The sequence below is a fragment of the Pipistrellus hanaki genome (genome assembly GCF_964339955.1).
Source record: "Pipistrellus hanaki genome assembly, chromosome: 9".
Lineage (NCBI taxonomy): Eukaryota > Metazoa > Chordata > Mammalia > Chiroptera > Vespertilionidae > Pipistrellus > Pipistrellus hanaki.
The window spans coordinates 78,839,452-78,851,811 of record NC_140511.1 but is presented as its reverse complement, the minus strand read 5'-3'; positions in this window follow the sequence as shown (position 1 = coordinate 78,851,811).

Below are 12,360 nucleotides of genomic sequence, written 5' to 3'. Positions count from 1 at the left end.
TCGCCTCAATGCCAGCTGCCAGGCGGGGGAGGGGGGGGGCGGGCTGTGTCCAGGGGGCGATGGAGAGCTGCTGGCCCAGTGCAGCACGCAAGGCCCACGGCCCTCCTGTCTCATTCCCCTTCCCACGTGCCCCCCTGAGCCTGCCCTCCTCTGGCCACACCTGTGCTGCCTGCCGCCGCACGGCGTGCCTCTGTGCTTGGCCATGCTGTTCCCTCTGCCTGGAACACCCTTCCCAGCTTTTTTGCAGCCTCACCTACTGACCATCCCAAGCTCTGCCTCCGCGCGTGCTGCCTGCCGGAAGCCCGCTGGAGCCCGGTGCCTGCCGGCAGCCCAGCACCTGGTGCTCCCCCTGAGTACAGACTCCCCCCTTGCTCTGTCCCCCCACACTGTGAGCTCAGCCTCCGGCCCAGGCCGAGCCCGGGTGTGCGCTCACATGTTTGAACAGATCGGAGCCTCCGCCTTGCACGCCCGGGAGCATGCCCTGTGGCCGTGGGAGCCAAGGGCCCTGGTCCCAGCCTGTGCTGAGCCCCCGAAGACAGGGCGCCTGCGCCCACCGCCCCTGCTCGCCGCTCTCCTCTCTCTTGCCGTCCTCATGCCCCTGCAGCACCGCTCTGGCCTGTGGTGTGAGTGTCCGGGCCAGAGCCCAGTGGACAAGAGGTGGCCTCACCTCAGCTCCAGCTTCCCACAGCAGCCTCTCTCCTGCCTGGCTCTTACCCCGGGGTCTTCTGGGGGGATCTTCATTTGAACACAAAGACTTCTGCTGGTGAATAAAAAGTAAAACAAGCCTGGCCTGTGTGGCTCAGTGATTGAATGTTGGCCTATGAACCTGGAGGTCATGGTTCGATTCATGGGCAGGGCACATGCCTGGGTTGCAGGCTCAGTCCCCAGTAGGGGGCGTGCAGGAGGCAGCTGATCAATGATTCTCTCTCATCATTGGTGTTTCTCTCTCCCTTCTCTGAAATCAATAAAAAAAATTTTTTTTTAAGTAAAAATTTAAAAATTGGAAACCCGCACCTGGGAATAAAGCTCAAGTTGCTTTACCAGGAAGTGGTTCTGAGTGCTTCCTGTGACCGGCACATCCATCACCCGCACTCATTCCGGCCGCTTTGCAGGCGGCTCCCGGGAGCCTGGTTGGGAGGAGAGGACACGGGCTCCGAGGGGGCGAGCAGCTGCTCCAGTCACAGAGCTGGAGGGGCCTCCTCCCGCTGAGGACCCCGTGCAGCCCCTGCTCTGGTCTCTGTCACTGTCCTGTGTCTTCACCGCCCACCCCCTGCAGCTCTGCTCACACTGCCCTGTGATCCCTGGGCCCCATCCCCACTGCTGAGATCCCCCCACCCTGTGACCCTGACCTGCTCCTGCCGCTCCCGCCCCCTGTGGGCCTCTCTCCCTTATCTCATTCCTGGAGGGCTCTGTGTGCTCACCTTCCCGGAGGATAAAGTCCGTGACTCACTCCCCTGGGAGTGGTGGGCAGCCTTGAAGGTGTTGGAGACACAGCCGTGCCCTGCGTGTCCCCATCGCCTCCAGAGAGCTCTCAGAGGCACTGTCCCAGCTTGTGAGCAAGGCCAGCCCAGCTCCCTCTGACGGCTCTTTCATTTCCTGACCTGCGGCCTTTACCCAGCAGGCCCTGGGCCTGTGCATATCTCGCTTAGATGGGATCCCCCTCCCACTCCTTCTCCGGACCCCTACTCACTGGCTCCCATGATGCTCTGCGGCCTCTCGTAGGGCCCCCGTCCCATGATGCTCTGTGAGCCCCGGAGCCGTGACCACTGACGTCTTGTTTCCTGTGGTGTCAGACCGGCGCGGAGTAGGTGCTTAATAAATGCACACTCAGCCGGAACCGGTTTGGCTCAGTAGTAGAGCGTCGGTCTGCGGACTGAAGGGTCCCAGGTTCGATTCCGGTCAAGGGCATGTACATTGGTTGTGGGCACATCCCCGGTAGGGGGTGTGCAAGAGGCAGCTGGTCGATGTTTCTCTCTCATCAACGTTTCTGGCTATCTCTCTCCCTTCCTCTCTGTAAGAAAAATCAATAAAATATATTTAAAAATAAAAAATAAATGCACACTCAACCCCACCGAACAGCGTCAGTTCACACTCACCTTACACCCTCCTCTCACTCACATCTCTACATTCGGCCCGGGGATGTCCATGTGTTTGAATGGGAGGGTCTCCCTCAGGCCTGGCGGGGTGTTGAGTGATGGATGGGACCTTCACCCCATTTCCTTTCTTTCTCATTTGGGAGCGAAGGGCGCGGACTGCACCGGGGGCCTTTCCCCCTCAGGTTCCGGAACCCGTCCCCGTTCTTTCCTGGGAAGGGTGAGTGGGAGCGTAGCCAGGTGCCATTCCACAGGAGACCGGCCAGGGGCACCCATGGAGACCGAGAGTGAGTCACAGGGGGGCAATGAGAGCAGGTCTTCGGGGCTGAGACACAAGGAGGCTGGTGAAGAGGAGACGAGGCAGGAGCAGGTGTAAGGGTTAGAAGAGAGGAAGGCTGGGCTGTGGGGAGAGGGGTAAGACTGGATAAGGTGAGGTCCCGTGTGGGTTTTTTTGGATGCAGGAACTGATAAAGAGCCCGTAAGCAGGACTAGCTAGAAGAGAGCGAGGAGAGCGATATACTTGGTTATTATGAGGCATGATGTTGAGATCTCTCTAGAACTTACCCAACCGTTTATCAATTTCCCCAACCCCATTTACCCACGAATGCTACCTGCTTATAATGACTTAGGAGCTCCAGGTGTTTCAAAGACAGGAGCCTATGAAAAGACATTCATCGGACACTGACATGTGGGTAAGGCTGCAGGGCAGAGAGGAGAGCGTCACTATAAAACAAATAAACGCACAGGTGAATGCCCGCTGAAAGGTGGACCACAGGGAGCGACGTGCTGGCAGAGCGGCCGTCAGCGGCCCGAAGGCATCAGGACAGCGCCTGCAGGCAGGAGGCCCTCCAACACCTGCGTCGTCTCCGTCTGCATCACCGTCACCACACGTGCACCAAGGCGATGCTGAGAGTGTGCAAACAGTGCCACCGCCAGGCAGGCCGTGGGGGGAGGAGAGGTCAGAACGGGGCGGCCTCGAGGGGAAAGGCTCCTGAGAGGCGAGGAGTCTAGCCTGAAGCCCAGGAAGATGCCATGAGCCTTGGAGGAGGAAGGAAGGAAGGAATGCCGGGGACCAAGGTGCAGAAAGGGGAAGGAGGCGGGGACCAGGGAGCCTGCTCTTCCCTAAGCTTTACGCCCCACGGCCACCACCAGAGGGCGCCCCAGGCCGATCCCCGCGGGTGCTGAGCCGGCAGCCCTCGCCGCTCCACCCCTGCCTGTCCGCCAGCAGCCCCAGGCCCCTCCGGACCAGGCCGGACACTGTGGGCGCCCCTCACAGATGCCCCAGACGCTCAGTGCTCACCTCACACAAAGTGGGGTTCCTGGTGGGACATTGACACCTGTCAGGTGTGTATTCAGCATAAATGTAACCTGGACACCCATAGAATTATAAAGTGAGTCCTTGCATAACTAGCAGTTAAGAAGAGCCCTGGCCAGTGTGCTCAATGGTTAGTTAGAGGGTCGGCCCACGTGCCTAAGGATCACGGGTTCGATTCCTGGTTCAAGGGCACGTATCTGAATTGCAGGTTCGATCCCTGATCCCGTCAGGACACCTGCCGGAAGCAACCGGCTCTCTCACGTAGATGTTCCTCCCTTTCTCTCTCTCTCTCTTTCTCTCTCTCTCTCTCTCTCTCTCTCTCTCTCTCTCTCTCTTGTCACTTCCTTGTCTCAGTCACTTCCTTGTCTCTCTCTGAGGTTGGCCATCCGTGTCGCAGCCCCACACGCCAGGTGTCCATCGGGCCCGGGTTGCTGTTGTTTATGATATAAATGAATCTTGCCGCCGTGTCTGGCTGTCTCCATCTGGTGGCTGGAGCCCATAGTTGGTTCACATTCATTCACTGCTGTCCAGTGGCCCGGGGCATGACCAGAATACATTGATTTACTTCCTATAACTAGACCTTGGTACTGCAGGGTCAGGAGGCTGCAAATGTAATATTGGGCCAGGCTACGTGATGTCTGAGGGGGAGCATTTTGTTAATAGCCTTTTCTTTAAAAAAAAAATAATAATAAATTATATATACAGTATATATATATATATATATATATATATATATATATATAATTTATAAAAAAAATAATAATAAAATATATTTTATTTATTTTTTACAGAGAGGAAGGGAGATAGAGAATTACAAACATTGGTGAGAGAGAAACATCGACCAGCTGCCTCCTGCACACCTCCCACTGGGGATGTGCCCGCAACCAAGGCACATGCCCCTGACCAGAATCGAACCTGGGGCCCCTCAGTCCGCAGACGGACGCTCTATCCACTGAGCCAAACCAGTCAGGGCTTAAAAATATTTTTATTGAGTTCAGAGAGGAAAGGAGAGGGAGAGATAGAAGCATCAATGATGAGAGAGAATCATTGATCGGCTGACTCCTGCAAGCCCCAGGGGACCGAGCCCACAACTCAGGCATGTGCCCTTGACTGGAATTGAACCCGGGACCCTTCAGTCCGCAGGTTGATGCTCTATCCGCTGAGCCAAACCAGCTAGGGCTCTTTTTCTTTTTGACAATTATGAAACCTTCAGAAAAGTTGCAAGAAATGTACAATGAACACTCATATACCCTTCATTCGGATTCACCAATAGTGAATGTATTTGCGCCCGAGCTCTCTCTCTCTCTCTCTCTCTCTCTCTCTCGTCACACATACACATTTTTTCTGGACAATTTGAGAGTACGTTACGTAGGTCATGACCCTTCCCCCTTAAACATTTCACCACGCGTCCCCTCAGAAGAATGGCATCTCTTACACAACCACCGCACGGTTGCCACATCCAGGCACAGTGGCCCTGGCGCAATGCTGACATCTGAGCTGCCGGCCACTTCCGGTGTCTCTGTGTCCAGTAAATGGGTCCCTGCCTCACACTGCGCTGTCAGGTCTCTCCAGTCTTCTTTAATAGAAACCACCTCAGCTTTTCTTTATTTTTAAGACCTTAGCGTTTTTGAAAAATACCAACCAGCTATTTTACAGAATGTCCCTCAGCTTTTTCCTCCCCTTTCCTGCCCTCCCCACACCCCCCGCCTTAAGAAAATCAAAGTAGCCAAGACTGGTTTGGCTCAATGAATAGAGCGTCGGCTTGGGGACTGAAGGGTCCCAGGTTCAATTCCGGTCAAGGGCATGTACCTTGGTTGCGGGCATATCCCCAGTAGGGGGTGTGCAAGAGGCAGCTGATCGATGACTCTCTCTCATCGATGTTTCTAACTCTCTATCTCTCTCCCTTCCTCTCTGTACAAAATCAATAAAATATATATTTAAAAAAAAATCGAAGTATGTTCACGATATAGCCCAGCCGGTGTGGCCCAATGAGTTGAGTGTCATCCCACGCACCAAAAGATCATCGATGGATTCCCCAGGCCCATGCCCAGGCTCCATCCCCAGGAGGGGGCCTACAGGAGGCCGCCAATGGATGGTTCTAGCTCTCTCCCTCTCCCCTCCTCTCTCTCTAAAACCAATACAAACATATTTTTTAAAGTTTATCTGCCTCATTAAAGAAATATGTCCATGATATAAAATCTGAACAACACAGAAAAGTAAACAAAAATTGCCCCAGTTCCTATGACGCAAGGGTAGCCCTGTAGACATTTCCTGTCACCACTGGAGCTTGTGGCTTTGATGGTCTGTGGACTCTCATGGAATCCTGGGAGCCAGGGCTTTATCATCCCATTTACATCCGGTCCCTGCCACCTGGGGTCTTGTTAACGATGACACAGTCTTTAGAACTTGAACCTGTGTACTTTGCCCTCTTGATTGTGCTGGTAGTGTGTGGTGTGTGTGTGTGTGTGTGTGTGTGTGTGTGTGTGAAGCCGGGTCACATTGTACTCAGTTCTGAAATCTGCTTTCCCAGTTATCAGTACTCCATGATCACTTTAGTTTCCTTCCCTTTTCTGTTGTTGCCTGTTGAGTGGCTTCCAGGTGTTGGCAATCAAGTAGATTGTTGATTAACAAAAGGACAAATCCGTCGCCGTGGTAACCGCTCATTGCTGTGCAACAAACTACAGGGCTCCCCTCCCCACCCCCATTGGGAAGTGGAGTGTTCCTGTGAAACCTTTTTGTTTTAATCCTCACCCCAGAACATACTTCCAGAGAGGAAGGAGGAGAGACAGACAGAGACATTGATGTGAGAGAGAAACTCAATCAGTTGCCTTCCGTACCGCTGAAGGTATGTGTCCCGACTGGGAAGTGAACTGGCACCTTTTTTATTTTTTTATTTTTTTATTTTTTTTATGGAACGCTTCACGAATTTGCGTGTCATCTTTGCGCAGGGGCCATGCTAATCTTCTCTGTTCCAATTTTTTAGTATATGTGCTGCCGAAGCGAGTACTGAACTGGCAGCTTTTAGGTGCGCCGGACAATGCCCAACCAGCTGCGCCCCTCTGGCCCGGCCTGTGAAACCTGTCCTAAGCTGACATGGTGCACAGCGAAGAAGCAGTCACCATTAATCTTGTTTTGCAATAACCATGAATTTATGTGAAAAATTTTTGAGCAGTTCCAGACCAAAAAAAAATGAACTTCCAGGCCTACCAACTAACGCATCACACCTAAAAAACCACTAACGCACACCAAAAGCAGCGCCAGCCTTACCGCTGCTCTGCAAGAACTCGCTGCTAACCACACACAACCCTGTTTTCCCAGAAGTGAAAACCCCCTTTGGGTTTCTTCTGGTGAGCAGAAACAGGCACTGATGGAGGTCTTTCGCATAAGGGCAGTGACGTGCTGTGAGCTTTCAGAACTCGGAGGGATACCTGTACCACAACAGCCACTTTATCAGCCTGAGGACCTGAAGGTAAGGAGTCCGGAGTCTGGAATGCGGAGATACACGTTAACCTGGCTCCGCTCACCCCTAGGGACTCTGAGCAATCTGCCTCCACACTTGCTCCTGTTGATGGTTGGCCAGGATCGGCAGAATTCAGATCCTTGCAGTTGTAGGACTGACGTCCCCATTTCCTTGATGGCAGTCAGCCATGTTAGAAATAGTCAGGGGTTCTGATAGAATACAAAACACTCGGGAGCCAGGCAGCAAGGCAAACATACTTCTACATAGAAGGGTGCGCACACATGGTCTGGAAGTGCGTGCACACCAAGCAGGTGGGCTGCTTCATTTATAATCCCTTATGCACGTGACCTGTCCTTTGCTCTTTTTTTTTTTTTTTAAATATATTTTATTGATTTTGTACAGAGAGGAAGGGAGAGAGATAGAGAGTTAGAAACATCGATGAGAGAGAGTCATCGATGAGCTGCCTCTTGCACACCCCCTACTGGGGATATGCCCGCAACCAAGGTACATGCCCTTGACCGGAATCCAACCCGGGACCCTTCAGTCCCCAAGCCGATGCTCTATCCATTGAGCCAAACCGGTCTCGGCTGTCCTTTGCTCTTGATTGGAGCTCAGGTGCACAGTCTTTCCCCGATTGGCTAATTGAAAGGAAGGGGGTGGCCTTTGCTGTTTCAAAATGGCGGCCCCCAGGGGAGCTGCAGGCCATGTGGCCAACATGGCGGCTGTTTAAACTGTTCTTTGACAGAAAAGATGACTTGTCCATTCTCACAGCCGGGGGCTGTGCTCAGCTCCCAGAGGCCACACACATTCCTTTCGTGCGGCCCCTCCTTCTTCAAGTCAACAAGGGCGGGCTGACTCTTTTGCTTTTAACCTCTGACGCCAGCGGAGTAAGCCCTGCATTTAGAGTTCATGTGATAAGGTCAGGCCACTTGGCTAATCCTTGATCTAAAGTCAACTGTGCCATCACACATGAGCGGTCACGTGAGGGAGCCCACCATATTGGCCACCGCGGGCATTATTCCAGGTGTGCACGGCAGTGTGGGGAATCTCGGGGCCATCTTGGAATTCTGTCCACAATGGCCAAGTGTGAGAGAGTGTCTCAGAACGAGTTCATGGAACCGAGGCAGGAGGCCACGCTGATGATGAGCAGGAGATGGGGGCTTGGCCCCAGCTCCCAGAGGGCCTCGCTGCATTCCTGCCCTGGAAGAAGCCGGAACAGGTACGTCTGGGAGTGAACCGGGAGTGGCCCTCATCTCCTCTGCATCCAGCTCCTTTTCAGGTGACCCACCCCCATGGCCTGCACTTAAGGGCAGAAGGAGGAGACAAAGGTCAGAGCAATGTTCCCGCCGGGCCAGGAGGAGAGACTGACTGGCTGGGCAGCGCTATGGACCACCCAGCTCAGAGTGGCCTGTGTGGAGACTGATATGGGAGGAAGAGGAGGGAGTTGTTAGGTCAGTGGAGGGGACTGGTGGGTCATTTGGACACAATGACCCCTCATTAAGGGGTGGAGTTGAGGGGTGGCCAGAGGCAAGAGGATGGACTCATTAAAGAAGAGCTGGTGCCTGACCAATGTGGCTCAATGGTTGAGCACCAATCTGGAGATCAGGGTTCAATTCCTGGTCAGGGCTCATGCAGTGGAAGGCATGCAGGAGGCAGCCGATCAATGATTCTCTCTTTTGATTGATGCCTCTCTCCTTCTCCCTTCCTCTCTATGAAATCAATAAAATCATATTGATAATAATAAAAAAGGATGAGCCGGGATCTGTGCCCTGGTGGTTTAGTATGACATGATTCAGGACAGAGTGACCCTGTACCCCCAACCTGTGAGGTCTGCTGTGAGGCTCAGGCTGGTTTCCAGCTGTGGGGGCGGAGGGGGCAGAGGCCACCGGCCGTGGAGAGGGAGAGGCTGTGGAGAGGGAGAGGCCATGGTGGGGAGCGGAGAACGTGCCTGGAGAGGAGGTGAGGAGGGCACGCGGCTGTGCTGGCACAGGAAGGGCTAAGACCAGGTTTTTAGCAACACTCCTGCACCTCATGTCAGGCTGCTGAGAGGAGCGACATCAGGCTACACCCCCATTTCCATCAGTGTAGAGAAAGGGGACCCAGGACCCACCCAGGGATCCCTGGTAGTAACTGTGAGGCAGAGTTCTCGTGTGCATCACTCCCCGTGGAGTCCCCCACACCGTGTTCCATAGCCTGTGCTCCGCTGCGGTCTGCCCCGCAGCCCCTGAGAGATGGGGCCGTTGGCCAAGGGCTCAAGTCACGGGTGGGGGAGAGGGTGGAAGCCCGGCCGTGGGTGGCACCTCCAGCCCACCATAGTTTTGTCTTTTTTTAATATATTTTATTGATTTTTTTACAGAGAGGAAGGGAGAGGGATAGAAAGTTAGAAACATCGATGAGAGAGAAACATCGATCAGCTGCCTCCTGCTTCACCCCCTACTGGGGATGTGCCCGCAACCAAGATACATGACCTTGACGGGAATTGAACCCGGGACGCCTCAGTCCGCAGGCTGACGCTCTATCCACTGAGCCAAACCGGTTTCGGCCCACCATAGTTTGTATTAAAAGTGTTCGGAGGCCTCTGCAGCTCAGCTCAGGAAAGCACTGTATCCCTGGGAGTCTCGGGCCGCAGGGCAGGGGCTGCTGCTTCGTGAGAAAGACGCTCTGACACCCTCTCCCCGCTGGGCCTCCAGGCCGCCCGCCCTGCGACTGCAGATGGTCTGAGTGTGGCCAGAGCAGTGTTTGCATTCCGGAGGCCCAGCTGCTCGCCCAGCCCGGTGACTGCGGGCGCCTGGGGCTCTGCTCCTGGAGTCCGGAAGCAGAGACCCCGAGCAGCCGGACATGGTCGCTCCCAAGCGGGCCGCCCCGGCTGCTGGACCCCCCGAGGCGTGGGGAGCCCGCGCTCTGGCCGAGCTCGGCTTGGCCTCGATGGGAGAGAGGCCTGGGGGCTGGGGGTGCCCTCTGGGCGGCGCGGAGACCCTGGCGGGGAGCAGCCTCTCCAGTTCACCACCTTGCTTTGGCAAAACGGATCTGTCGGCCAAATCACTCCCATGGCGGCGGCACCAGAGGCTGCGCTGTGTGCACACTTCCTCCGTGGGACAGTGAGCCACTTCTCACCCCGGGACAAACCTGTGTGCGCTTGGCTTCCCCCAGCCCGATTCTTCTGCCATATTTGGAGAAAAAACAACCCATTTTTTTGTTCTTTTTTTTTTTAGGTTGTTTTTAGAGACCTTTAGACACTTCTCTAGACCAGGCCACCTGGGACGGGACAAACCACCCGGAGAGAAAGCAGGTGCCCCTTTCTGCCCCTGAGCCCGTCTCTGAGGAGCGTGGGCTTTGCAGGTGTGTGCTTGTGAACACACACACACACACACACACACACACATAGACACAGACACATAGACATAGACACACACACACACACAGACACATAGACATAGACACACACACACACACAGACACATAGACATAGACACACACACACACACACACACACAGACACATAGACATAGACACACACACACATAGACATAGACACACACACACACACACACACACACACACACACACTGGGAGTGAGGGATGGACATCATTTCTGAGATAAAGAAAACATCTGAAACCTTCCTCAATCTTTCTCCCCGGGTCCGAGCACAGACAGAAAGTGAAACGGAGAAACCAAAAGTGAAAGGGTTCATTTGGGGTTCACAGAACTTTCTCGTTAGTAGAAACTACCTTCCTCAGGAAGCAAGGAGAGAGCCGTTCCCAGCCGCAGTCCCAGAGCGGAGGCCGCGGATCTCCAGCCCCGGGAAGCGGACATCTGCGGGGGACGGAGCCCCGCTCCCGGCCTTTGCGCTCCTTGGAGAAAACCAGCGGCCATCCCCGAGCCACAGGGGCTGGGCTCCGTTTATAAATAACCAGGAACATTTTGTTTCCAGTTTTATAGGCTGGGCCTTCCCGGCACGCAGGCTCTGGGGACAGATGCTTGGGGGGTCAGTGGGAGTGTGCGGGGACCCGGGTCCTCAAAACCGCATTCAGGCCACTGGACAACCGCTCCTTTCAGGGTCCCCAGCCTCGGGCCCTTCCCTGGAACAGCCCAGAAGCTGCATCTCCGGGGCGGAACCCTGTGCGTGCCAAGCCCTCTGGCTCGGAGGCTGACCCAGGAAGTCTGGCCGGGCCCGGAGGCTCCCGCCACAGCTGGCACCCCGCCTCAGAGGCGCAGACCGCCTGCCCGGGGCTCCCATAGCCGCTATAGAGGAGAATGCTCAAAAAGGCTCCGGACGCCTTTTCACATGCTTTCCTGTGTGACTGATGAACAGATGCTAATGAAATCCAAATGAAAGGGGTAAATCAGGGGCCTGAGCGTACGGGCCGGGCTCCCCAATGCCGAGAGAAAAAGGGGAATTTAACATTCCTTATTCTCTCAGAAGACACTGAGGCCTGACCCCCTAATGGTGGGAGACCAACCTCCTATCTTGCCCCCTCTGACTCCCCTTGGCCCAGCTCCCCTGAAAGTGTATATTCTCAGAGTTCCTCCCTCTGTCCTCTTAGCCTGACAGTCGGTCTGCTTTCTTCCCGGATACAGGCACCCGGCCCTCCAGGCTCCCACATCTCCCAGGAGCCGGAAGTTTGGACAGGAGCTTCCCAAGGACATTTCAGATCTGCCCGGAGCCTCCCGGACCCCCTCCTGCACTTTGGTGTCCTGTTCCGGTTACCTAACAATCAGTCCCCCAGCTCTGACATCACCATGCAGGGTTCCACCAGCCTGGACAGAGCAGCGGGCCTGCGTGCGGCCAGGGATGATGGCAGGAAAATGAGCCTAACGGGACAGCCAGGAACCGGTAGGTAAGAGTAACTGGTGGTGACCTGAGAGGAAAGCGGAAGTATTGGGGTTTTTTAATTCCCCCAAAGTTCCCACAAGATTTCACTGTTGCCCCACGTTCCCCCTCCTCCCCACAGGGGGAATTTCCTCTTCTTCTCAGCGCACGTGGCCAGAGTGCCCCAACTTCCTCATGGCCCCTCCCCATTCCCACAGATGCAGCCTCTGTAAGGACGGCATCTCTTCTCCCCCACATCCCGTGTCCTATGCGTCCTCCACGGCCGCGTCCATCTCCGATTTCCCAGCCCTTTGGCCTGAGGGTGTCACCTCTTGCTGCTAGTCAGACTTCCCCATGGTCTCACCCTCCGCATTTTTTCTCTGCGAGTCACCACCCCGCCCGGGATGTTCAGCTTCCTCTACCGTCTCTGGCTACTGCCTCTCCCAGAGCGGGGATGGGAGCGAGAGGATGGAGGCGGCAAGGAAGGGCAGGCGGATGGGCGCTGGCCTCGGGCCCCTCCCAGCCTCCTGGGATTCTGAGCCATTTGGGGGGTCACTGCGGGAGGGCCCGTGGTCGGGAAGCTGGGGTGTTGAACTGGGCATCTCGCGGAGGCTGGAAGGCACGCGGGCCCCCGGCCTCCTCGAGCCCGACGCCCCGCTTCCCGCCTTTCCCACCGCAGCA